The 23170-nt window shown below is 34.6% G+C and overlaps 1 protein-coding gene and 1 pseudogene across 10 annotated transcripts in view; one reads left to right on the forward strand and one right to left on the reverse strand.

The window, feature by feature from the left end:
- Positions 1 to 10565, forward strand: part of LOC149555526 (zinc finger CCCH domain-containing protein 55-like) — a 127256-nt gene extending 116691 nt beyond the window's left edge. For 2 of the 10 annotated variants that reach the window (XR_016364502.1, XR_016364501.1), the window contains 2 exons: positions 8389 to 8774; positions 10040 to 10351. The gene's annotated coding sequence lies outside the window, so the exon portion shown is untranslated. Of the gene's footprint in view, positions 1 to 386; positions 940 to 3068; positions 3279 to 8388; positions 8775 to 10039; positions 10352 to 10371 lie in introns of those variants that run through there. The other 8 variants (XR_016364503.1, XR_016364499.1, XR_016364500.1 and 5 more) reach the window with 7 other exon arrangements.
- A 9301-nt stretch (positions 10566 to 19866) lies between these two features.
- Positions 19867 to 21374, reverse strand: LOC149555528 (U-box domain-containing protein 44-like; annotated as a pseudogene).
- Positions 21375 to 23170: the final 1796 nt, after the last annotated feature.

Genomic DNA, 23170 nt, shown 5'->3' on the forward strand with positions numbered 1-23170 from the left:
AAATATCTAATATTTAATAAGATGCCAAAAGTAAATATAAATAATTCATATCAAGAGCATTGAACGATACAAGACTCCAAGAGTCTCGACCTTTGGAAAGGTCGATTCCCACCTTTCCCACACAGATATAAGAAAACAGCAGGGAGATATGGGGAGAACACGGGGGAGAATCAAATTGAAGACCGTAGTTTTATTTTGTAAGGTTGAATAAATATTCAGCAGACAATCATTAAAGTTTTTAATGTTTTAGCTGCAAATATAATTATTGCAGTGGTTGGGGACCATAGCATTTTCTGTGTATCCAGATTTTAGTGTAAATACCAGATCCTAACTTTTATACTTGTATGCATGGCATGTGTGCTGGGCCTTGGCATTCATTATGCAAGGCACATTCTTCATTGGCGAGCAGTTTTGAAGGAAGCAGATCATCGATCCTTGAGTATGCTTGCATCAACTCGCATATGGAGTACTGATGGGCATGTATGAGTGGCACTACAGCATAGATGACTCTGTTCTCGAGCTTCCACAACAAGGAAATGAGGCACGGCAATTCCTAAATGCTGCAATAAAGCTTTGATCAATAATATGTAAATTGCATGATCTAGACAAAGAACCCAACGCCATGTGCAATCTTATTATGTATGCGGGTTGTAATGAAGGCATGCTGTAACTGATGATCTTATTTGAGAAGATAATGTTGAAATCTGGTAGCAACTGTGTCACTGTTTTAGCAATCTGATTTGTAATTGCTGTCCCTGCATATTTGAACTGTCTGGTTTTAAATGCATGTAATTCTGAAGCATGCTCAGTTATGCTTTTTGAATGCATTAATAGCTGAAGAATTGTCATTAATCTCTACCTCATTTCAGTATGCACAGCAAACTATAAGATTCAGAGCAAGAACAAGATTTTCTTATAAACATAAGTAGTTCGGAATTTTTTACAAAGTTACCTTGATGTTAAATGTTAAGTCCTGAATGTTACATCTTACAAGTATTTTTTAAATGTCTATTCAACAAATCTGTGGTTTTGCAACATTAAGGTAAACCCAATGTAGGTACATTACATTGTGTTAGTGCCTTTGTTCTAGGTTTAGGGTGGTGTTTATAAAGCGTTGTGGTCTGCCATCCCCTTTTAGTTGAGTTCGTGTTTCTAGAAAAGACTAAACTTTTGTAGGCTAGGCCATAGCAGATGATAGCTTGTCCTTGGGATAGTTGGGGAATGTTAAGGCCTATGTCTCAAGGTTCGAATTCAAATTTGAGTTCATCAATCATAAAATTTGGATGAAATTTGACAAGGGTAAAAATTCAAAAACAAAATCGTCATTAGATTTGCTGTATATAAATGTAATATATCGACAAAATTGACAAAATAGTTTGACATTGCTAAATAATTAAACTAAACAACTCAATATTATTTTAAAATAAAGTAATATTATATTAAAGGCAAGAGACTACAACACAATGGTAACTTGTGAGCCTCTCATTTGAGAGGTCTAAGGTTCGAGCCTACTCAAGCATAACACATTAATAATAATTAATCTCAATAAATAATATTTAATCTAGGCTTCAGCCCATTAGCTATTAAAAAAAAAAAAAAAAATATTAAATAACAATATTATATTAAAGATCATAAAATTCAGATGAAGTTTGGAAAGGGTTAAAATTTGCTGAAATTCGAATGTCATGGATGAAATTTCATCATACCCTGCCATTTTTTGTCATCATTTGTGATTTTTATTTTGGATTTTTTAAAAAACATGTAACTAAGTCAGAATATTTGTTCTATTTATAGGTTAAGTTGGTAAGTTATACACTGCTAAGAAGCCGGAGTTGTCCCCTGTTGCCCGGACTCGGGTTTGGGTCCTTGGTTTGGACTGTGGGTTCGTTCGGGTCCTTGCTAGAGCTAACCCAGACGAACCCGGGGCTAAAACAACTTTAAAGAGTGTGTTTTTTAAATTGTTTTCTTATGTAACTCTAAAAGGATTTTAATAAAAAACTTTTCACTCATCTAATCTCTTATGTTGAGGAGGATGATGATATAGCAGCATATGGGACTAGTGAACCAGTTTGGGTTCCAATGATTAGGATCTAGATATAGTTGCAGTTGGGGATGAAGCCATTGATCCCTCATTTATGATGATCCATTTGACCCTTGAAGGGCATTTGATACTGTGATTATTGATAAACTACTAAACACTAGTCATCTATCATCATGTTTAAAACTTTATTATTTGATGAACTAGTCTTTGTTTTGCAATTTAGTAATTCAATGTATTATTTGATGAACTAGTCTATGTTTTGCAATTTAGTAATTCAATGTTTAATTTTCTTTACAATCATGAAGATAGATTAATGAGCGAGTATTTAATGTTTATTGTTGACATTTGGCATTGATTAATGATCAAACAACAATTGTTCATATTGTGAAATGACTTTGTTTTGCAACTATGCACGTTTCTCTTGTGTGTGTGTGTGTACTCACGAACCCACCCACGAACCCAAATGGGAAAAAAAAAAATTGCCTGAACCCACGAACCTAAACCTCGAACCTAAATCGGCAACTTAGTTATATAGTCATACATTGTCCTTGTAATTTCTGGTGTAAAAATAATGGTGAGAAATAACTTAGAACTGTTGACATTGACATTTTGTCTCAGGTGTGTACTGCTGCTAGGTGTTAGTACATTTGAGTATATTTGAGGTGTTCCATATGAAGAAATGCAATAGTAGAAGCAAATATTTTCTTGGGAATTTCTATGCCAACTAAATGAAAATTTTGTTTTGATTTATTAGGATTAAATTAGGAATTCAAAAACCATTAAAAAAAGAAAAGAAGAAAAATGCATACATGGGGGAAAATCTTAAATAACCGATAATGGGCAATTTTCAAGTTTAAAAGTGCAGTGATCAATGTTTTGAAAATCTTATGGTATTTCAAGAAATTTATTGGTGTCAATGCTAAGAAATGATATCTTACAAATTGTTGCAATGTTTTTGCAATGAATGCTTTTTAGTGCAAGCAACATGTTGACTGGTAAACACCGACCTTGTTTTTTTACAACACAGCTCGCATCTAAGTGCTAAAAGACTGGAAGGGTAGGAGACTCACAAAGCAATAGACCTAGATGATATTGATCTATATTGATTTTGGATTGCGTTGAGGGGGATGGGCCCATGCATTTTTTGGATGAGATTGTTGATTTTGAGTAAGTGAAAAAATGGGCAGCAGATGTAGTGGCATAGGGCGAGGCCAAAGGCAAAGTGGCAATAGGGGCTTCATTAGATGATCACTGTATGCTTGAGGATGATAATGTTCCTGAATGGGAATCACTATTATCCTATGTTCCACGGAGTTTCCAGGACGGGGACGTGTTTCCAGGACGGGTACGGGTCGAAGCCAAAATTTAGGGGACGGGACATCAGGGGACGGCGATTAAAAACATAGGGGATTTTTTTTAATATAGAGACAAAATTCAAATATGTATATCATAACATTGATAAACCATTCACCATAGACATTTTAGAAGATAAATACATGGAATATTATCAAATGGCAAATACTAAGTGCTTCCATTATAACAATATCACATACATATATAGCAAAAATTAAAATGCCTAAAGGCTTCAAGTATCATGCTGAAATCAGAATGAAATAAAGAGAAGTCCAACTAAAATAGTTAGTAAATAGTAAATACCGAATGCAGTCTTGCCTCACTAAACACAATCTTTGCTCATTGCTGCTACTGCTCTTATGTTTTTTTCCTTCCTCTTAGCAAGTATGTTAAATCGAAAAATGAGTAGAAGAGTTAGTGTTTTAATGGACCAAATATGGGTTGCATATTGTTATTATGTCTTTAGGATGACTAGGGGCCACACGAACAACAAAAATTAGGAAAAAATGTTTTTTTGGGGATGGTTTGCCTTTACCAGATTGACTGGAAAAAAGGGGACGGCCAGCAGTTTCGGGGACGGATAGGGGACGGCAAAACTGTCCCCGATACTGCTGGCCGTCCCCAAGTTTCCTGCCCAAAAAAATTGGCCGTTTCGGGGACGTTTCTGAATTTTTCAAAAAAGGGACGTCGCAGGGTACGGCCAAAATCCGTACCCGCATCCCCGTTTTGTACCCGGTACGGGTACTAGGGTACAGAGGCAGGGGACGCGTCCCCGTGGAGCATAGCTATTATCAAGTTTGGGGCACTCTCACAGTTATAAATAATCTTAAGTTAGATTTTACAGATCTGTAATTTATAATCATATTGATATGACACCGTGATGTTCTTTAAACTTGTTGTTTCATCTATAAATGAAGGAAAAACTACTTATGAGATCTCTAATACTTGTGAATAATAATTTGCAAATTAACATGTTCTTTTGATGTTTAAAAATATTGTCCTGTCCAAAATCGTAATCAAATTTTAGTCATGCCATGTTTGAAATTTTCGATTATGGTATAGAGAATACAATCAAAGCTGGCAAGAGTATACATAAATGGTTAACCATAGCTGGAAGACTACAGCTCTTTCAAGCTGTCCCAATCCATCCTTTTAACTTTCATACTCATACGCAGAAATGTGGAACATCAGATTTTAACAGTCTAAAGAGTTCTTGGAAACAATTATCAAACTTCAGATTCCTTTTGGTGGCTTTGGTCTGCATCATAAAACCCTTATAAATTGTAGGAAGCCTAAACATAAAAATATTAGATTTCAATACATGTAATGAACATGAAACTCTTAGACTCACCCAAGGCCCCTCAATAATCTTTACAAACATCTTAATTAACTAATAGAGCCCCTTTTGACCCTAGGGCAAATAAATTAAAATAACTTCTTTCATGCTCATCCTTAGAGAGGTTGTATCTTATGTTCCAGGCAGAAATACATCACATCTCAAGTGAGAAATGGACAGTGGTGTTTTGAGAAATGAACAAAGGTTGGATGTCTCAAAACGATATGACCTTCCCTGAACTTGATGTTGTAACATCCCTTCCCTTTCCACTATAGGTGCCATGCCCAGCCATGGTGTATGGAACCTACCTATGATGAACTAGAAGCTCACTTGGGTGAGGAGCCTTGAAAAACCGAGACAGAAATGAGATAGACAGAATTATCAGTTACATTGAACACTGTCACAGATTTAAGTGAGATAATTTGTACACACGTAGTCAATCAGACCATGACCTTAGGACTATAACATTATGAATCAGTATAAGGTTTTGGCAATAGTTAGAAATCCAAAACCTTTCAATAAAGGAGGGGTATTCTACAGTCCACTTATCGTTAACCAAGATACCAACCATTAGTACCAAACTAGCATAGGCTCATAACAAGGTAGCTGCAGGCTGTGATACATAGTCATCAAAGCATTGGAAGATCATCCAAGTAGGATTCCATTGCTCAGCTGTGATACAAAGTCTGCTAAATCAATACCTCTTTGTCTTGACTATCCTTTGGGAAGACCTGTATGCCTTCCCAAAGAAAGTCAAAACATGTGCAAGAGATGCTTTCCACCTCAACACACATCAAATAAATGAGTTCTTCGAAAGGACACCCCTTTGTAAGCTATGTGTATAACTATCCTCTGTGCACATCCTCTTGTCACCTTGCCTTTACTCTTCCCCACCCATGGGTTCAATAACAAGTGCAGATGGCTTACGCCATGTCTTTTGTACCAAAATTATAAAATAAGTAATGCCATATTCACACTTTCACCATTTCCCCTTTCACGCCTCCTTCCTTGAACTCGTGAACTCACCTTACTGATTCCTAGAAAGTAGAACCTTGTCATAGTGTCACATTATGACAAGCCTTCTAGACTTCTATGCTCCCATGTTGTCCTACTCCTTACCACTGTCTTCATTATTGTCATTCTTATAATTCCATGTTCTTCTATGTAAATCTTCCTTAGAGGTGTACTTTCTCATTCCTTGCTCATTTCTCTTCTGTTTCTATGCTTTCAAAATCCACATAGCAATTTGTAGGCTACCTTGATAACTAGTAGATTTGATGTCTTTTATACCTGTAGATGAAAAACAACATGCATTTCGAACACTTGGTTTTGCCTGGATGGAATATGTCATGACACCCTTGCTGGTTTACTTGATTGGAAATCCATTTGATGGGTAACATGCTATTAAATATGACAAGCAGAATGTTAATCATGTTGTTGGTGAATTTAGTACCCTCAACAAGAGGTATTGGAAATCTGGCTGTATTCAAAATTGTTTAAGAGTCGGTCACTTTTCCACAATGGTTTCACCTTCTCCACAACATTTACTGACAAACATTTTTAGCTGAGCCATGCTATTGGTGTAATCCTCTAAATGTGGTTGAAGAGTAAGTTCTATGAAGGTGCAATGTTTAATTTTTACAGTTGGCCTCTTCTGCACTTGCAACAATTAATGAAACTTAGGGCCTCTAAAACTTGATCACATTCAACTCCTCAATGAAGCCCCTATAAGACGCATCACACAGCCTCAATAGATGTCATTCAATGTCAAACTGGGGTACAAGAAGACCATTATAGTGACGAGGAATCTTGACACAAGTCCTATAAGAACCTTTGCAATTTGAGGCACCTCGTCATCAAGATTATTTATCTATTGAAATCATACATTAGATATTCACCAACCACATCTTTCAGCTACCATAAAGTTGGGGAAAACATGTCCAACTAAGTGAAGGTAAATTAAATTGAAAGAGATCACGATTCAAGGAGTGTTCTATTGTTATATCAACAATCTGTTGTACCAAAACCTTCACCATGTTCTATTAATTAGGCAAGTAGTGGCCTCAGGAGAAGATCTCAGCTGCTTGATATGGCTATAAAAGGTAAACAGATTCAAGTTTTATGCAACAAAATTTTGTAGAATACAACTGACTTCACATCTAACAGAGGAGGTCTAAAGGCAAAAGAAGCATGCAGAACTGTGCCCATCTATGAATGGAAAATAATACTGGGTAGTAAGTGGCTAGAGGCCTGTAGAGGAACCATTATCAAGATTGATGATTAATAGTGTAGGATAAAACCTTGGGAGTAATATGCCAGCTCATGAGTATTCACAAGGCAAATGGGGTTGGTGACTGACTTGTCCAAAAGCTTGCTAGATGGGGAAAAAATCAGTCGTAATTACTCAAAATTTTGTCTTCTCATTCATTTATGCTTTTGACCTCAACATATTTGGGCAGATTACATTTATTTGCAGGCAATATTAGTAATTATGCAATTCTGAGTGAGCATTGATTGATTTTAGTGAATTTATCAGCTGCATTTGATAGGTACAAAACTATTCTCCATCAGAACTCACAAAATTTGGTAACATTTGGCTTCATTTCATTTGAACTTTTTCTCTTTAAACATATTTGGGCAGTTTACTTTTATTTGCAGTCAATATTGTGCAATTTTGAGCGACCATTGATTGATTTTAGTGACTTTATCAGCTGCATATGGTAGGTATGTGACAGTTTTTCCGTTCTTTCCGCTTTCAGTTTGAAGTTAGGTCAGTTGCATTATTTTAGCTAGGCAGTTACAGGTTTTTGTTCCTTTTAAGCTTTTTAGCTAAGGTTTCATTTCATTTTAGTGAAATAAAAATGGCATCCTCAAGCAACAGCAGCAACTGCAAGCTTAGGGAAACATGACATAGTCACATGGCAGATACTGTGCAAGGAATGGTGACATGCAGCTTTTGTGGGCTGTGCATGAGGGGACGTGTCAATGGCCAAGGTTTGCAATATGATATGCAACAGACAAAAAAGTTGAATTAGGTGTTAAATCTCTCCTTGTATCTTTTGGAGAGAAGAAAATTGAGAAAGTGTTCTCTGTGGCCAGAGGTAGATTTAATGGGCCCTTCATTTGCATTGGTTGATGGATGGGGTTTTCTCATAATACAGGTAGCCATAGTTCACAATCATAGACAGATGGTTTTTCCATTCTTCAAAACACTCCTGGTGCACAACTTGTTTGAAAGTTACTGCATGTGATTAAGAATTCATCATGAGGTGAAGTTGGTAATTGCAAATTTTTGGTACTACAATAACTTACCGTTCAATGGAGCAAGGAGCTTTTATTGGGAGGGATTGGTCCAAACTAGTTGTATGAGAAATTTGTAGGTTATAAATATGTATTCATAATATTTTCTTCTATCTTATGACATATGGCACTAAGATGTGTATTGAGTGTGTTTGACCAATAAACAGAGGACAACGACTTATCAGTTCACTGAATTCAGTTTCATGCATTTTTTGGATGATTATTTTACAACTATAGGTTTTTTGAATGTTAGGAAAATTTGTTGTATTTTATCCGAGTCCTGAGTCTGACTGTAGATCTTGGGTCTGCTAAGTTGTTGAACTATGATAAAGATATCAGCATTGCACCTGTTTTGCAGGTCCAAGTCCAACAGCATCCATCTACTGGTCTGTCCAAGTTAATGGTGCTTCCCTTTCTCAAGGCATGGGCCAGCCACCATCAAATTCGCTTGACATCCTTAAGCTCGAATGAAGATTTATTTCAACAAATATCTCGTTGAGGCACAATGACAGTCACTGCCCATTTCGTGCCATAAGCCACTCAAATATCTTTAACACAAGTGCCGGATAGGGTGATGCTCCAATTCAGTGCATTGGCCTCTCTTACACTATCAATGAGATCAGGACATCTCCTTTACTGAAGGGGAGTGCTTGCTCACCATGCTTACTCAGAACTAGCTACACCTAATGCTATTTTAAAGCCTGGATTCCATTATTCACAAAATGAGAAAGGAAGTCAAAGATGGTGAGCTCGATCCCTATGTTTTCCAAAATTGCATCGTTCACTTGCTTATGTGGTTGGTGACAGCTCTAGCAATACAGCATTGTGGTTATTGAAGATGTGCCTCACCAAGATTCTACAAAATGCAAATATGCTGAGCTCCTTCAAGAATTGGTTCCATTTTCCCTCTTTAAAAAGACAGAAAATAGGACAACCTCTAATCGAACTCACTGAATTAACATCTTCAAAATACTCCTTGTGAGATCCACTGCTCTCAACCTGCACCCCCTATCTTGGAATTGATCCACGGGTCTAGAAAAACCCTAATAACCGGCGTAGCCTTGTGTTGCACTCGGTCCCATGAGGATTTGTGATCTCTCTGGTTTTATGTTTTCGAAGGACCCATTTTTCTAGGAATGTGCAAAATGACATCTTTGGTTTTTGTGAGCACCTAACTTACTGATTACTGTAACTTTCTCATCCCATTTTGTATGTCTATTTACCAGAGTTGTCAGAAACTCCTCCTGTCCCTCCTTGGGCACGCATATCCTCGTATCTGATTTGGAAACATATCTGATAGTATCTGGATACACGTCAACTATTGTACCCATGTCTTCCTTAAAACCTTGGATTTTCCAACTGTACCAAATACTATGGGATTTGATTTTTTAAAAGATTTGACGTAAATCTTCTTCCCAAATTTTATTTAAAAAAAACTTTATTAAAGCAATTTAAGTTTTTTTGGTATAAACAATACCTTCACCAAATGAGAAAGATAATTAAAATGTTTTGTTCTGTTTCAGAAAACTGTTTTTGGGGTTATCTTCTAATGCAACTCTATTATGTTTACATATTATAAAGTGTTAAAATTAACTTATAAATATTTATAGAGCATTTATGTTTCAATAATGCTTTTGAAGTAATGAAAATCTACTATAATGACTTAAAAACTGTGTTAAATAAATATGTATCTGTTATTTATTAATGTTGTGTCCAACCGTGTCCATATTGAAAGTCTTAAAAAATGGCCGTATCCATACCCAATACCGTATTGGTATTTGTATCAGTATCCGTATCCATGCAACTTTGCTATTTACTCTTTAGTAGATGGACTGATTGCTTACAATTTTTCATTTACTGCTAGCAACGTTTGCTCGATATAGTCTTGTACTTAAATCCGTGAACTTATTATGATATTGGAGCTGATGTTTTGGCTTTTGTGGTGAGCACTCTAATGTACTGATTACTGTTTACTCAAACTATTCACTTGTCTCCTGGTTTTCTGCTAGGTGCTCGTATCTCTATATAATCTAGTACTTGACTCGAAGAACCTATTATGGACCTGGAGCTAATCTGCTATTGTAATATATCTTTCCTGTAGAGTTTTGAACACAAATATGGATGTAAGAAAACATACTACCAATTAAATTTTGGTATTCGAGATCAGCGATAATATTCTCCAATAAATAATTGCCTTGGCAAGGACTGCGATTTAGTTTCTTGGCATGTATATGACTCGATATCAAGAGGTATTGGTTTTGACTTATTTTATTGCACAACTGTCAAAATTTCTATTTATTTAATTACTTTTTAAAATTTAATGAGTGCTTTTATTTTAAAGATGGGTAAATGGTTTTGACCTGGAGCTATGGACTGGGCCGTCATTGCTAATCAGAATGTTCAACTACCCCAGTGAGTTTGAACCTTATGGCAAGAATAACACCACCCCACGTAATCATCACAATGCCAATGTGGCACTAAATTTTTTTGTTGAAATATTCTATATCATTTAAAAAAAAAAATTTATTCTAGCTTTGCAAGTTGTGAAATATCGAAGTTCCTTGTATAATCTTGTGGCCTTCTATCTTTCTTCTACTCTTTTACTAAGAAGGAAAAATTCTTCTTGGGATTGAATATGCTTATTAGGATGAATTAGATATTCAATAACTGGAACTGATTAGTCTTTCAATAAATATTTATATCCTGAAACAAAATTAAATATTACAATTTTTATGATAATGTTCACTTATTAAAAATTGCAAAGTTATATTTTTCTGTACGAATAATTATATATTATATTTAGAATTGTGACAGTTCTAGAATTTCTGGAATAATTATATATCATAGTTCTAGAATTTCTGGCATAGATATTGTGTAGTGTTGACCCTTTCGCAGTCCGAAAAAAAAATTAAAAAAGAGAGAAGGGAAGAGAAATCAATATCATTCTCGAATAAATAGTTTCTTGGGATGTCTATGATCCCAACTTATATATATATATCTCTCTCAGAGAATCAAAATTGGCAATCGACAAATTCGACTCATGAATGACTATGACTTGGCTATGAATCAACAAAGTGAAAAAGTTTTGAAGTTCAGAGATTTTAATGGTTCAAAACTTTTTCATACATCCTTTATTAGTTCCTGCCTTTGGCAGGAAATCTAATGGATCTCTTCAATTTCTAAAACCAATTAATTTGTCCAATAAGATTTCAGATTATTCTCAAATCAAAATTTATTATAAAGTTCACATTTTCATCTTATTTAATGAAAAAACAAAATACCATTAAACTGAAATCTTATTGGCTCATGATGAAAAAAGCAATGAAAAAATTCATTTTCCTTTAACAAAAATACAACTATTTTTTGAACACTTCTATTAATGCAAGCATTAATTGCAACTTTATCTTTATTAATGAATGCATTAATTTCAATCTTATCTTTTCCACATTTGTGACAAGTGGATAAACTTTTTAAAAGAAGATAATAGTTTTAATTGATGTTTATTTTTTTCATTTGTAAAATGTTATTCAAATATAGATATTTTAATCAAATATAATATTTTAACTCTTTTAAATTGTCAAATTTTAAAAATTATTTTTTATATGATTTAATTTCATATTTATTTTAATTTTAATTTATATATAGTTTAAATTACAATTTAATTATTTTTATTTTTACATATCTAAATGAATGCTTTTAATAGATTTTTTTTTTTAATATAATTTTATTAAATTATACATTTATTTAACATATATATTTTTTACTATATTGATATTTTTATAAGTGTATTTCATTTTTTTAAAGCATAAATATTATTTTTAAATTAATTTATGTTTATTTATTTTTATGCATTAGTCATGAAGTAAATTTAATACCTTTGTTTGTTATCCCTTCTTCGATACCCGTTTGAGTGCTTCCCACACTATTTTATAAGGTCAATTAAATGTCAAAGTAATTGGTAAATTAGTAATTAGTCAATTTAAATAGAAATTATGCTTTATTTATTTATTAAATTGGTTTTCAAAAAATTCTCATGCATGTATTTTATATTTACATTACTAAAAAAAATACGAAGTTTGAAAAACTTTATTATGTCCACATCATGCAATAACTCTACTATAACAAAGTTCTCAAATTCTCATAGCTTCCAAGATTCTGAAGATTTGAAAATATTACATTAAATTGCATATACAAAATAATCTACTCGTGTGCATAAGTGTGATTTTAGTAATTAAAAAAATCTTTAGATTTCTAAAACTTTCCTGTTATTTTCAATTTTGTTGCTATTTTTACTACTTTTGCTCTTTAGAACATTTAATTAAGCAAAACTTATACATATCTTTTGAAGGAAGCAATTGAAAGTATAATATTCATATTTATTTTTAATTCAACCCTATTTTACGGTTATTATTTTTTTGCACAATGCAAATTGAACAATCATAAATATATTCTTAGAAATTATAAAACTTCTAAACAAACATTTCATATCTCACAAACTCAACTTCATAGATCTCTAGACTACAACACATTTAATATCTTGAAATCATCAAATTCGGCAGGAACTTTGGCGCTTGCACCTCTTGTTGAATATAACGTAAACACGCTATAACATCATCAAGTAGAAGTAGAAGCTAACATGCATAAGCAAGAAACATAAATGAAAAATCCATAACATACATAAAATAATAAGTGTAGTTATTTAGGATGTCCCCAATTTTCTTACTTATGTTGCTAATTCTCATGTTGCTTTAATCTTTTACTTGCCTTTTAGCATACTCCATTCATTGCTTTGGTTTAATTATAGTTCATTTTATGTGAATCCAAAATTTTCAAATGATTTTTTCAGTTTCCAGACATTTTAAGGATAATGCATCTCTAAGAGAAAAAAGTGCGCTTTGCGAATGAAGTACCGTGCTCAACAGAATGGCTTTATCCGTGCTCCGTCTGCTGTGTGTCAGAGACACCTGGCTGGGATGTGATACATGTTTTTTTGCCTCGGTCTTGGGTAATCCGTGTGGCTGTTGTGTTTACGTGAAGTTTTGTGCAGGTGTTCTTTTGCGTTTAGTTTCTTTGTCTTTTGCATACTTTCTTTTTTGAGTGTGCGTGTGTGCCCTAATCAGTCTTCGATAAGAGCCATCCTAGAGTTATCTGATTAATCCTTGGCCATCTTTGCTACTGAATGCCCTCTTCGGTTGGTGGTGATGATAAGAAGAGACATGAAATTACCACTGAATCCACTCAAGATGAAGGTGCTGCTGCAGATCATGGTGTTGCTTCAAAGCCATCATATAAGGTTGTGGCTAACAATGAGAGTCCAATGGTTGATATTCCAGATACTGTGTTTGATAAACATTCCTTGCAAGCACCTTGACATAGGAGGAGATAGATGCGAAGGGATCGACTCCAAAGGAAATCAACGAAACCTCAGTAACAATACCTATACAGAGAATAGCGACGGTGAGAGAATGGAGGATGGTAAAGGTTTTGTCGGGAAGTATGACCCTCTCCCTCTCTTCGAATGTTGATAAATATAAAGCTATTAAAAATGAACAAGCTAGATTAAAAAGTATTGCTGTTTTTTTCATTTGCATGGATTTGATGTTCTTGCCTACAAGAATTTTTTTGATGGGTAGATTAATAACACATGGGAAAAAAAGCTTGGTATTTTTCTTAAATTTAGTAGGATGAACCAAAAGGGTTTGTTTGTTATTTTCTTAAAAAACCATGAAATGCAAATGAAGTTCTAAAAAGGGGGTTGTGGAATGTAGGCAAAATGCGTTTCAAAACCATCCCTTGGTCTTCAAAAAATGACTTCGATAAGTATTTAACCGAGGCATCCCCCTTTTGGATAGTAATCAAAGGTTTGCAACCTCATTTTTGGCCTTTTATCTCTTTGGATGTTAAGCCCTCTTGAGTCAGCCCTTCAAGTTGAAGAACCGAAAATAACCCTACCACATCTTAATGCTTGCGTCCTCATCTTTGTGAATCTCGATGTTGTTCTACTAGAAAATATTGCTATTAACTTTGGGGGAGAATTTTACAAATGGGGTATTGAGAAGCTAGGTGATTTGCGCGTTTGTTTCCACTATAAAGTCAATGGCTATACTAGGAAATAATGCCCAAACCTAAAAAAATTCTTTGAAGTTTTCAACAATTCAAACCCTAATTAGGGTTCAAGTCAAGATACTAATATTGGTAATAATAAATTTTTAAAGGAGGATAATAACAATACTATTAAAAACCCATTTGCCAGTCAGCCAATATATAATCAAGTTGAAAGAGAAAAAGTGAATGAGGATAATGCCATTAAGTTAAATGCTTAATAGATAGCTATTTGAAAAATCTTAATGAAAAAAACCAAGTCTTGAAAGCCAAGGAACAATATACCAAGATGTAGATTTCAAACAATAATGAAAACTACCTTCATTTAATTGAGAAACAATTAGGTGTTAGCACTGCCCAAGATCTCAATCAGATAATAGAGGAATTGAATATGGTTGTATTGAGTTGTTGATTAAAAGAAAAGGAAAAATTATGAAAGAACTTACAGTGTTAAAATCAAAGAAAAACAAAATAAGACAGAGACTAGAGATCTACCTTAGCGTATTAATAGATTATGCAGCACCCAAAATAACACTTCCAACTTAATTTTCAAGATTAACATACATAGCTAGAGTATTAGAGGGTTGGAAATCCATGATAGGAAGTAGACTGTAAGGAGGTGGTGTAATAAAATCTTAGAGAAAGATATTATTTGCCTTCAAGAAACTGAAGTTGTAGGCTACAAGCTTATAGCTCCCATAAGTTTATTTTGGATAAAGCCACATGCTTGTACTCTTAACACACTAGAGGAGAAGGGAGAGTCACTATTTTGATTGGCCCACAATGGGTAGATCATATCATTAATAAGGGTATGTCACCTTATCAGATTATTATTTGGGTGATTATCAAATTCCAAGATATTGAAATGGGAATTTCCAATGTCTATGCACCTATTGACTATAGAAAAAGAGCCTCCTTGCAGGGTTGGATTTCTAATAATCTTCCTAAAGCCTATTGGTCTTTTGTAGGAGACTTAAACTTGATTGAAAATAGACAAGACAAGTTAGGAAGAAATAAACATGAGTGGAAGGGGAATGAATTTTGTTTTTGGAAAAAATTCAAGAGGAATCTTAATTTAAGAAATCGCCTTGAGGGATTGAGGAAAGATTGACAATATTTGGCTCACTTGGTGCAATAACCAATCTAATATGAACAAGATATATTGTAGATTGGATATATTTTACGTTAATGCTTCTAGTTTTGATCTCTCCCAGAAACTTGGTTACAATCTAGTAATTGTCACCCCAGATAGTATTTTGTGATCACTCCCCCATCCATGTGTGCATTAAATTAAAAAACTCTTTTGCAAGAGGAATGAGGCTCTTCAAACTAAATACTTCCTTGCTTATTGTTGAAGATTTTGAAAAGGCAATTAAAATTGCTATCGGTCTCTCTTATCTTTGAATGGGGAATTCACGAGAATCATATCAAATCATCTAGTGGAGGTTTGGAAGAATATGTTTCAAATTATTGGTTCCAATGAAGCATATAATAGGATAAAGGAGGAAAACTTTTATTAGAAAAAAGTTTTTTAAGATTGAGAAAGATTTGCAAGTTAAAAGATTTGATAACAAGCTTCAAGTTGAGTCGAGTCAAAGCAAAAATCAATTGAAAAAATCCAAAACAATAGGATACAAGGTCTTAAAGCCAAGTGCAAAGCTAATTGGATTAAAGAGGGGGACATAGGCACTAGATATTTCTTCAATTTGATCAAAACAAAATAGACCAGAGCAGAAATTAGTGGCATATAGGGGCTAGATGAATATAGTACAAATAATTATGAGATCATGAAGACCTTTGTTCAATTTTATAGTAATCTTTTTACCTCTGAATTGAAGGATAATAATATTTATGTGATGAAACAATGTATTAAACTAATTTCCAAAAAAAGTGTCCAAGGATCAATTCAGGGCACTTCAAAAGAACATTGACATCAGTGAGATAGATCACCTAGTATGGATGGGCTTCCAGCTGAATTCTATAAACATAATAAAGAGTGGATTGTTGGTGAACTTATGGCCTTGTATGACTATGCTCATGATTTTGGGACTTTGGGGAAGAATGTTAACAGAGGGATTATCAAATTTCTCCCTAAAAGTGGTGACAAAACTCTAGTTAAGAATTGGAGAGCCATTACTTTATTGAACATCTCTTACAAGATCATTGCCAAGATTCTAGCTAGAAGGATATCAGATTATCTTAAATATATTGTCACACCTACTTAAACTAATTTTATTAAAGGAAGATACATTTTTGACAATCTTATAACTAGTTGGAAAGGTATGCATTAGGCTAAAGTGAGTGGGCAAAATGTGGCAATGATCTTGTTAGATTTTGAAAATGCCTATAATAGAATTGAATGACAATTTGTTATCAAAATGCTCCATGCCTCATGTTTTCCTCCCTACTTTTGCAATTGGGTTAAGTTTGTTCAAAGATTCCTGACAATTATTGAGGTTAATGGTGAGCTATCAGATCCAATCCCACTTGGTAGATCTATAAGACAAGGATGCCCATTGGCTTCAACTCTATTTCTCTAGGAAACTGATACTTTATCTTAGATCCTTAAGGGTCCGTTTGGTTGTTGGAATAGGAAGAGAAAATTAGAATATGTTTTATATTCACTATTTGGTATGCTCAATCAAAATTGGGAATAGGAAGACATATTCCAATTTTGCCCCTAAAATGAGCTTGGAATAGGCCATTCCTATTTCCAATATGATTTTATCAAATTACATAATTTTTTCAAATCCGTTGTGATTGCACACGCATAATTTTTTCAAGTACTATTGTGGAGACTAATTTTTGTGTGCTTTGGTATATAAATGAACATATTTTTCTATTTAAGTGATTTTTTTCAAAGCATCCACTAATACATTAGGGGTCAATTTGCGACGGTGGGCAAATGTTATGTTTTTTTGGCTTTTTTTTTTTTTTTTTTCAATTATAGCCCGATGACGTTGCAATTGCGACATCAGGCAATGTAGGTGTCGTAATTGCGACGTTGTCGGGCTAAAATTGAAAAAAAAAAAATTGGAACGCGGGTTTTGTTTGGCGACATACAATATATGCCATTTCAATGTTTGGAGGAGCGCGCACATATCTTAGCCTCATCAAGGCCATAGTGAAGAAGAGTGTAAAGGTCCTTGTCGTCTTACCCATTACAGGCGTCGAGCTTGAAGCTGCTGAGATAGGAAAGTTGATGCAGAGCCTATTCCCAGTTTTTGATGGTTTCGGAGTGATATCTCCCCTTTGTCTGGTGCATTGTCAAAGCTTTGGCATAAGATCCTCTTTTGTCCATGCATCGGAGGTCACAAGGCTTCACATCGTATAAGAACACTGGAATTATGGGTGCTCTCGATTTCAACATCAGGCAAAGCTCGTACAAGCACCATCTTGATTTTGCATAATTCTTCGATAAAATGGTGATGGGGACAGACGCTGTGGCAATTGCGCTTTGAATCTGTACCGCTAGGTGTGGAGTAATTATGGTAGATCTTATCTACTGAGGCATGGGTAAGGGGATTGGTCGAATGCTTTGAGAATTTGGATTTTGATCAATACCCTCCAGTACCAGCTACGAAACCCTCCAATACCAGCTACGAAACCAACATACATTTCTTCCTCCAGAATCTCGGACATACATTAACCACGTTCCAGGGAAAGCCTAGGTTTTGTACTATATAGAGCAGTTGGTTGAAGGAAGGGTGATTGGCAGGAAGAAGGGTCTCATTGCCAATGTTTGGTATTTACATATCTCCATTTTTTTTTTAATGTTAATTGTTATGCATACAAGAATGTAGGGTTGTAGTTTTTTTTAATCAGTTATATGTTAGTTTGAGATATTGTTATTATTTTCCCCATAAGTTTTCCTATGTTAAGAACTATTCATTCTATATGTTAGCTATAAAAACCATGTTCCAACTGCCATGTTCCAACTGTTGGAACTGACCCATAACCACCTTTGGAGATTTTGTAAAATCTTGCCCAAATGTTGAAGTTAAAATGACAACTTTACAACTTTTCAACATCTTGACTCCTATCAACCTACCATCACCTCAAATCGATGCAGAATGCCTTCCTCAGCTACATGAACCATGTCTCCATCCTTTTCAAACAATTACACACTTTGTAGGGTCATTTGGCATGATCTCATTTTGCCAAACTTGGCAATTTCTTGTCACCTATTGGTTAACTTTTGCCCAAACACAGACAAACTACCCTAACACACCACTTAGACCCTCTTGGAGTCTTTATTCATCAATGACCTAGCTAGGATCACAAAGACACACAAACTACCTTGACACACCACTTAGACCCTCTTGGAGTCTTTATTCATCAATGACAAGACTAGGATCATTTACAAGCTAGAATATCTTGGGGTTTTAGCCCAAACCCTAGGTCCTCCTACACCACGGTGCTAGGACCATGTCAAACAGGTCTACATGAGAAAACCAGCCAATTCAAAATAATGTTGAAAGAAACATAGAACTAGAATGAAAAGGAACAAACTCAAAGAAAATGTTTTTGGTTGATTGAAGATTGCCAAGAACCACCTATGCTCCTATGTTACCTTTATAAACTTCTAAATTTGGCATGAGCTTTAATGGACATCCACTCATCAAAATTCCCATTTGGCACAAGCATAGATTAAGTTTATGAGAATAAAACAATCATGTGTCCCACAAGATGACATATAGTGAAGAAACCTTTCAAATACTTCATACAAACATGTGTCCCACAAGATGACATCTACTGAAGAAACCTTTCAAATACTTCATAAGCTTGCAACTCCCATTCCACATCTAGTAAAGAAACCTTTCAAATATTTCATAGGCTTACAATTCTAATTCCACATGCTCTAATAATGGTCAAAAGGGTGTAGAACTCAGCTTTATTCTTGCTAATGGCATTTGATTGTTAGTTTACCATTAACTTGGTGAGTGAACTTTTTGGGTTGGTTTAGGTGTTTGAGGACCTTGGAAACCATAGTAGAACCCTCGTGAAGTTGAGTCCTTGTATTTGTATATGTGAGCCATTAGTAGCCCTAAGGAACATTGTCAGTTTGGATTGCAATTTGATCTTTTGGCAAGACTACCTAATAGTTGATAAAGAGCCCTTACCCATCTCTGCATCATTCCCCTCATCCTTAGTAGGGATGAATCTTCTAAATAGTACCACATAGATTTTTCCGAGACAAAACATATGAAAAGATAAGATAAATTCCATTTAAATTAACCAAAGTAGATATATAAATCCTATTTTAACTATAAGTTTGCACATAATTATGGAAAAAGACTATATTCATATCTCCTTCCTAAAGCCAATCAACCCTTACCTTCTACTTCCTAAAAATAATTCTCATTACTTACTTAAGTTCTCAAACAACTTGAGACTCCTCTCTACTCAAATCCTATGGAAAGACAAGATCTTGAATTTTTGTAAGTAACAACACACGATCTTGTGCCTACCTCTTCCTAGCATAAATATTACCAATACATGACCATTTCTTGATATGCCATTTATCTCCACGGGTAACCATGAAAACATCTAACTCCTTCACAATCTCATAAAAAATGACTACACCTTGCTGATTCTCGACCTTCAACATCAACATGATATTCTTTGCATGATTAATGAGATATAGATACATGAACTTTTTCAACTCCAAATTCTCTGCTTTAATGTGACAGCCACATTTTGAACATGCTAAGAATCCATTCAGACAAAACCATCAATCTCTGCACATTAAAAAAACCAGTTGTATAGCTTGATATTGCAAGGGAGGCTTGGCCATTTTGATAAAAGCCCAAATGGTTTGAAGGTTATTATCATTGTCCTAAATCAATCCTGCAACATCACTGTCATCTGGAGCTTCCGTCAACAATAACAACACCTTCATCGAATTCTCTACAATTGGTAATTCGCAGAAAGTCTAACCCACGATGACTTCAACAAGCTTGCATGCTTCCATTGGTGTCTTGTCATCACAGAGAAGAAAAGATCTTCCATGCTCCATAGTTAAATCTGCTAGAATAGCTGTAGCTTTGACTTTCATATTCAAATTAGGCTTCTCTAAGAAGACAAGTAGCAAAGGAACCCCTCCAGCTTCAAGGCATCAATTACATTTTGTTGAATCAAGGCCTCTCTTCTGTTGTCATCGAGCTGCAATTGTGTGAGCATTTTGACAATTCCCAATTTGGATTCCTCTGTACCTCTTAAAAGGAAATGGGCAAAGGATTTGCACCAATTAAACTAGATCATTGATCTTATGTTTCCTTCATTGTATGAGTTTCCATCATAAGAGAGCTCATTAAGAATAGTCTCAATATCCATCGTCAACTCTGGATGATTGCCCCTAATTAAAATCGTAACAATTGTCAAAATAACACCACATTGTTGGCCTAGCTACTCCAGGATATTCTTATATTTTTGTCAGCTTTGACAAGAAGTTTATAGCAGCCCTTGTGAGGTCAGGGCTCAAGTCATTGAACAGACAGTTAATGATCTTACTAAGCCCATTGGCTTCAACTAGTTTTTCCTTCCCATGGTTATTGTCTTGCACAACTGCCATTAAAACTGAAAAACAAAGTGCCTTCAATTTGTTATCATTAGGCTTTAAAGCTCCCACTATTAATGGAAGTAAAGATTCAAAAATTATCTAGTTTTTATCATTTGTACTCTCTTTGCAGAGTTCTGATAGATCAACAAGTGCTCTTTTTTTTGCTCGGCACATAATTTTGTCTCCAACTTTATCTTTGCCTTCAAAATCCTTGCCACGTAGTTCTGCTACCTCCAGAGATTTATAGTGCAATACAAGGCTTGGTTTGGTATAAGAATGGAATTCGGGAGAACTATACCAGTAAGAGGATCCTTTGGCTCACCTCTTGCAAAATCACTCTCAATTGCTTCTATCTCAAAATAATTATTAGTTGAGATCAAAATTGGATCATTCATCACTTTCCCTATAAGAGGATATTTAAAATGTGAATATGGCTCATGAGTAATGAAATTCTCCCGAGATCTGCTAACTACTCTCCTCAATTCCAGGAAACGCTTGCAGGAGGTTTCTAGTGCTAGGTCAGCATCTGCTTGAGAAAGAAGAGCCATGACCTACTACATATACTAGACATCCTGGAGCTCCTTTTCCCTTTCAGCTTCCTCGATATCCCTCTTAAACTTATGAAGTTCAATAGATATATAGCTAGGGCTTTGCCCAACACTTGTGGCACAATCATCCATCCTGCTCTTTGAAAGAATCATAGTAACCAATGTTTTTATCCTTACAAAGCATTTTATACCATTCCAACTCTGCCATAGATGTTGCATAGACCTTGACAATATTGTCTGCATATTTCATCAACCAAGAGACTAGTAAACCAGTGGAACCTAGATTTAGGACAACCACATAGTGAAGTTTCGAAATAGGGGTACTAAAAGTGCGCCTACAAACATCAATCATTGTTTTGCATGTATATTCACCACTATCTTTCTCTCTAATGTCACTTTTTTTTTCATTGCGCATATCTGCTCACTGTTTCCTTACATTGTTTGATCACTATATTTTCTCTTATACATATATTATTGCTGCTTTTATATGGCACACACCTTGTTTCTACCCTTGGCCACCTCACTGCTCTTTGTTGTCTGATGGCCATCATAATATTCTTACTGCATTTCTAGGTGTACTTTGTGTAACCAAGAGCATCGTTTCATACAATCACAGATATTGTATGTTCACCAAAAGTGTTGTACCATTATTAACAGAAAATGGTTTTTGACATTAGTGCTTGGACCCCTTAGACAAGATAGTAAATTGATGATCATTATATGGTGAATATCCTTCAAATAAAAGCTGTGAATGTATCCAAGGATAGTGAATCACCTTGCAAACACTCTAAATACCTTTAACAAAAAGGTGAGATTATCTCTCTTTCTGCCCCTCATCATATGAGTCATGCTCTCTAATATTTATCATAGTTTTGATCTTCTTCTTCACTGAAATTAATTGCGATCATGCTGTTTTAATGTCATTAAATCTACTCATATCATTGTTGATAGCTCTTTTGTAACCTCTGATGATGATGCTACTCTAGACAATGGTAAATGTACATCTTGTCATGTCCTATCATCTCTGAGTTTCTATAACAGTCCATCTCACTGTCTTGTCGTCACTGTTATGGATTCCATTTGATGACATATCTGTTTTGTTATTTTCAACATTTACCATTGTTCTTGATCTGTGCTCACTGAACATACATATAAAAGTATGTCAACATTTCTTCATCACTGTCCTTTAATGTCGTATTTCTTTATCACTATCCTTTAACATTGTTCCTAGATAACAGTGACTGATTTTGATGACTTCTAATTGATCTCTGCTCAAGATATCTCCAATTCCTTCTCACTGTTTTTAGTGTTTTGTAACACTTGTGTTTGTCTTTGAATGAGCACCATTTAATGACTTGGCTCTTGTCCATTAATTTTCTTTTTACTATCTTAATTGCATGATTCTTGACTGCTACTGTCCTTTAATTTTTTGATCACTATTTTGCACTGGAATTCTCGTTCTTTGGGCTTTCCTTTTAGATTTTAGTATTTGTCTTTTCAACAACAATGTTCTTGTCTTATTTTATGTAATGCTTTGCTCTTAGACAAACTTGTATCTTTGTCTCTAAGACACGTGCCTTCCATTATCTCTTTCTTACTGCTATAATATTCACGAGACCTTATGCTCTATTGAACATCCTTTTGTCTGAGTTTTCATGACCATCACTTCTTTTTCAAAATTCTATAGTGGTAAATATCATTTAGGACCTAATATTCATGTAAAATCCCTCTGAGTCACAATATTTTCCATGGATGTCTAGATCAACCTAATTATGCTACATTTGATGTAAGGTGCCATTCTTACCCAACTACCAATAGTAAGTTTACTAGAATCATAAAGATTTTCTTTGCAAGCAACGTAGCCTAGATAGATCTTCATTTATATAATGAAAGTCAATAAAAATGGAAAACTGTTATAAGAACTCCTA

The sequence above is a fragment of the Cupressus sempervirens genome, chromosome 5 (genome assembly GCF_028749045.1).
Source record: "Cupressus sempervirens isolate cs-2001-9-10 chromosome 5, ASM2874904v1, whole genome shotgun sequence".
Lineage (NCBI taxonomy): Eukaryota > Viridiplantae > Streptophyta > Pinopsida > Cupressales > Cupressaceae > Cupressus > Cupressus sempervirens.